This window comes from Pinus tabuliformis, chromosome 5_1 (genome assembly GCF_031772625.1).
Source record: "Pinus tabuliformis cultivar Carrire ecotype Pingquan chromosome 5_1, CPIR1, whole genome shotgun sequence".
Classification (NCBI taxonomy): Eukaryota; Viridiplantae; Streptophyta; class Pinopsida; order Pinales; family Pinaceae; genus Pinus; species Pinus tabuliformis.
In genome coordinates, this window is record NC_142305.1 from 300,799,261 (window position 1) to 300,805,169 (window position 5,909).

Genomic DNA, 5,909 nt, shown 5'->3' on the forward strand with positions numbered 1-5,909 from the left:
AGATAATATACACGCACAAAATGCAGATCAATCTGACACTATGCACTTAATAAACAAGAATTCCACTGTAAATGCTTGCATATTTTCTCACCCAAGAAAATGAACTACATCAGTCCAAAACCTTACAGTTGAGCCACTTGAATTATTAACTTGATGAGAATCTGTAATATCAACATCTGCATTTTATCAACCCCGCACATATGGCATGAATAATGTGATAGAAGGATCAGGATCATCCTGCATGATTTCTGCAGCACGATGAAATTCCTCTTTGAGCACACGTATACTGTGCTTGTCAACAACACAGCCCAAATCATGAGAAATCTCGAAGGGGTCTTCATTTAAATAAAAAATGCATCTTTTTAGTGTCTGCTTCCTCCAACAGATTCTGTTGTGTTCAAATGCACAGGTTTCCCTTTAACCTCTTTTTCAGAGGAGCTGCATAGGGGTTCATTATAGCTCTCAACCTCTTGCTCAACTTCCTTGGCAACTTGCCTGGCAACCTCCAAAGCATCACCCTCAACAAACTGGAGATCAATTTCTGTAGACCTTCTGGCATCCTCTTCTGATTTATTCTGTTCAACTTCAGGCCACCTCTTTGAAGCTCTATTTCCTTCATCAATTCCAGTTGAATTTTCCTCCATATTAATCCTTGAAGCTGACTCCCCATAAAGGCTTGTCACCATGGCAGTATATTTCCTATAGTCTCCATCTCCAACACCAATTCTTGTATCCTCCTGGTTTCCAGCAGAGTAACTGGTTCCAGAGGCGTCCTCTGTGGAATTACTGTTTCTTGTCTCACAGCCCTCTACAACCCCACATTCAGACAATGGCTCTCTTAAACCTTTTCTGTACCTAGAGGAACCATCAACCGTTTTCAGTGGCATATAGCTTGGCTTATGGCCACTGAAACTACTGTTTATGGATGACATCATGCTTGTATTAATAGAACTTGAATCATTAAGTTGAAATCCTTTTTTTTTTTTAAATACACTCGGTTCTCTTATCCATATCAGCAATCTCAGAAGAAATTAGACACCCATTCATTCCTTTTGGGGAGCCAGAGTCAGGATTCTCATCTGATGCCTTGATAGGCACTTTAAGATCAGCTGATGGAATACATATTTCTTGTCCATGTATTGGTTTAGTTGATGCGACCAAGCCTAGCTGTGATTCCTTTGTAATATGCCTATCTGTTTCCTTACACATATGAGAAATACCTGTCCACTCACCGGCATGCACCTCTGACTTTTGTCCTCCAAGGTCATCCCCCAACTCCATGGGTTCTGCAGCTTCAGCTATTGTTTCTAACTCTGAATCTTTTTCTTTTGGAGAAGAATGGATACAAGTGGGTGGAACATCTTCAGCATAGTGCACAGACGTTTCTTCTGCATCAAGGCAGCTTTTATTGCTTGAGCTCTCAAGGTAACTTGGCTTAGAAACACCTTCCTCCATCAGTCAAACCAAATAAAGCATTTATCATCATACTAGTGATTAGAAGTCTATGTACATTCTGGGAAGTAATCCGGAACTCTGAATTGAGTTGAATCAAGCGGTCGATATACGCATATGAAACTACAAAAACAGAGGGACTACAGTGCACATACTTGAAAATCCTCTCCAAATACACCGCTGATACTTTAAATATGCTAAAATAACTCGAGGCGGAGCTGACCAGTTTGTATTTGGAGGAGTAATTCTGGATCATACTGCAACAGTCTGATCAAGGCGGAATTACCTTAACTAATACGACCACCTTTCCTGCAAAGATAAGCAAATTTCGACCATGTGTCTCTGTCTTTTGTCGGTGGAAGAACTAATGAACGAACAGCTAGTACCCTTTGCCACATCTTAACATTTCGTTTGTCAAAGCTCATGACTGACACGTACACGATCCCACAATCATGTATACTTGAGGATGACATATGCACTACCTTTTAGTCGATAACCAACTTCTACTTCATGAGAGGAATTCACACTTATACAAGCATTTTTATCCTGAGAAACGTTCTTATCATCATAAAGAGCCTGAAGAACCTCAGACAACGGTGGAGCTGACACCATCGCCTTGATATCTTCAATCTTATCTGAAAGATCTGACATTAGACCTTTGAGCACATCAATCTCATCATCCACGACAGTTGTAGCCAGTGTACCAGTATGGAGATCTCCCTTGGGAACATTATTTGTCTGTGCATATTTGCCAGAACTTTCACCTTGTCTCAGCTTCATTTGTATACAAGCTGGGATCTTAAATAACTTAGTGCATTTGAGGACTTTTATCCTGGTTAACAAGCTTTAACTCAGATGAATTACAAACTTCACCATCAATTTGCAGAAACAGGCATTTCTATGCATATATCATATTCCCACAGAACCCATAGGAGACAAAGGTGATATGGGTGAGCTATGATTTCGGACAAATCCCCAATTTCGTAGCGCAGCCAGTGCTTACTATGAATTATGCGCTACGAAACCACCTAAACATTTTGCGCTGCGAAACTGCTAAAAGAGTTCATGTGCTCATTTGCAGACATTTAGCATTGAAATTTTGTCAGTGATAACAGTGGCTCCACTTGGGATAGTGTGCCCTTGTGGTACACTAAGAACCTGCAGTTCCGGTGCCTTATAAAATTTATTTGACAAACATAAATTTGCTTGACCAGCATGACTGTAGGAGAAAGAAAGCTACTTCTACTAAAAAAAAAATGCTCAATTGACCTTGAGCTTATTTGCATTTACCTACCTACCTACCCTAATAATTTCAAACTTCTTTCTGCTCAATCTATGTGAAATTTCCAATGTAGCCAATCCTCTATTTTATCTGATATTTGATTTCTTTGACTACATCGAAGTTCAGAGCCAATATGATAATATGATGACCGCTGCCACTGAAACTGCCTCTGATCTTCATAGCAAAACTGAAAAACTTGAGAGTAAAATTCTTCCATGTAGTCAGCTACAGGATCCCAGAATACATGATCAGCTAGATTTTTCTTGTAACTTTTCGGCTGTGCAAACTGCTCTTCAACAACAGTGTACAGCTCCTTAACCGTGAAAGAGAAAGGAAGTGGCACTCTCTCCTTGTGTTCTGCCATAGAAAGCTTCTGAAAATAATGATCATGATTATGAAGACTGTATGCCTGAATTTGTTCTTCCAAACCTTTAATGTCTTTCTCAATGTCCTCGGCAACTTCATCCAAAAATTTCATCTTATCCTCTGCCTTACACTCAAAGGATTTTAGATATGAGGACAAGGACAAAGAAAAAATTTCTTTTGTTTCTCCATTACTATGATCATTATTCCATTGTTTAAAACCTTCAACTGAGGGAGAGTCTGCCACCACCTCTGACCTATCTATCCATTCCTCCAAAAACATGAGCCATAGGTCTTGAAATGACTTAATGGATTTGGCAGGAAAGCTTTCAATCCACCGTTTACATTTCCCTTGAAGTGAATCATAGAATAACCTAATGCAAACATCCTCATGTTTAACTCTAAGAAGCTGTGAAAATTCACAAAAATCTGATATATGCTTCAAAGTTAAACTCAAATCTTCCCCATTGAATTTTGGACCATTCCCTAGAAAATATGCATCCTTGGGAAAATGATTTGGGAAACCATGAATCCCTGAAAAATCTATGCATGCATACCTTGAAGTAAGAATGATAGCATCTGGGTCCTTCATAACTCCAGTGGAATCACCATGAATGTATGAAGTTTGAATTCTTCAACAATGGAGTCGCCAAGGTAGTTTTGCAGCCTCAAAAACCTTCTGAGCTCCTGCTACCTTCAGAAGTTCAGCTTCATAATTTCGGGAAAGAATGATCTTCAGGCTCCCGGCAGACGCACCAAAATGTTATCACAAAATCAGGTACTGAAGGCTGCCAATCAGCAAGACTCTGTGTAACTGTTTCAAACCAGGCTTTTAACTAAGGCTTAGCCTCCTTAGTCTGAGAGGGCTCTCTCACAGGTTATTAATATTGAACAAGATGGCTAACTCTTATAAGACACATGAAGAAAATATGCTGGCTGGACAAATATCAAATTGATTCCCATTGGGCTTATGGAGTCACTAAAATCTCAGTAAACAAAAAACACCATCTTTTCATAGAAATCAGGGCTCTTTACATCTAATGTTCAAACACAACTTACATAGAACACAGTTTGCCAAAGCATACAGGAAGTCAGAGCATGATACATGAGTTCTGAGTGATTATGCCATAACAAGACTGTAAAAGAACATTAAGAGAATAAACCACCATACATTTGAACAATAAGATCTATTGAGAATCCTGAGAAGAAACAACAGCTATTTGCATTACTGAAATCTGCTTTACATAAACCAAAATAGACTTGTTCTTTTTCAAAACATCCAACCCCAATTACATCCAAGTCTGATCTATATATAGGAATACATTCTTAACCACCTAGAGCTAGCTCGAAGGCTTCTATTAACTATTCCTATCTACTGTTTAACTAATTCATTAATTACATAAGTGCTGAACTGTAATTACAAAAGATCCTAATTAATTCAAAACTCAAATCTGTCCTCCTCGTAGCATGATGACTTTCTGATCCTTGACACCTGTATACTTTCTGTTTTGGCCGAGATATGTTGGAGGAGAATACACTGAACGAGCTGGCTTTGGATACTGGCTGCGTAGATGGCTCATTAATCAATTAAGATAAGTGCCCTGTTTCCACGGTCCTTGTCTCCCATCATTCTTCACTACTTAAAGAACATGTTCCCAGCTCTTTAATTCTTCAAAAACAACGCATATCACCATATTCCCCAATGAGCTGGAAGCCTTGTGGATTGAACAAGTGCCTCTCTGTCAAAATTCCCGCTTGTTTACCAAACTGCCTGTCTGCGCTAAAAACACTACCTACAGCAGTTTCGTAGCGCGCTACGAAACTGCTGTGTAATTTCAAAACACAGTCTTCCAGATGAACTCAAGTGCCCGCAGATGCAGTAAAGTTCAGGGAATATCAATTTCATACCACTCTTCTTCCTTGACCTTTGTAAAGTCAATTGTGTGAGAGATAGGAGGGGCCACAAGCAATCTTGGGTCAAAAGCATCTACAACAGGCTGGGAGAAATAGCCCTGAAACGCAGAACCATGCAATGGTGTCAAGTCAACATCATAGTAATTTTGTTGTTGCCGAAACAGAGCCTTATTTGCAATTTCAACATATAAATATTCATCACTAAAAAGAGCCATATGTATCCTGCCCATAGTGGGAAACATTTTTCCAGTAGGACCAAGGAACCTGTCCCTCGCAATCACATATGTTTCTAGCATTCTTTCATTGAGTAACAATGTTCCCAAGGGCTCTGATATTAGAATATCTGCTTTCTCTGGCAACTCAACCTCTTCAATTTTTCCCCTTGATCACTGGTATATGCTGACCCAAAGATAATATACACGCACAAAATGCAGATCAATCTGACACTATGCACTTAATAACCAAGAATTCCACTGTAAATGCTTGCATATTTTCTCTCCCAAGAAAATGAACTACATCAGTCCAAAACCTTACAGTTGAGCCACTTGAATTATTAACTTGATGAGAATCTGTAATATCAACATCTGCATTTTATCAACCCCGCACATATGGCATGAATAATGTGATAGAAGGATCAGGATCATCCTGCATGATTTCTGCAGCACGATGAAATTCCTCTTTGAGCACACGTATACTGTGCTTGTCAACAACACGGCCCAAATCATGAGAAATCTCGAAGGGGTCTTCATTTAAATAAAAAATGCATCTTTTTAGTGTCTGCTTCCTCCAACAGATTCTGTTGTGTTCAAATGCACAGGTTTCCCTTTAACCTCTTTTTCAGAGGAGCTGCATAGGGGTTCATTATAGCTCTCAACCTCTTGCTCAACTTCCTTGGCAA

At 39.3% G+C, this 5,909-nt stretch overlaps 1 pseudogene; it reads right to left on the reverse strand.

Moving 5' to 3' along the window:
* Positions 1–4,983: 4,983 nt before the first annotated feature.
* LOC149164561 (putative histone-arginine methyltransferase CARM1 pseudogene) lies at positions 4,984–5,307 on the reverse strand (annotated as a pseudogene).
* Between the last annotated feature and the right edge of the window lie 602 nt (positions 5,308–5,909).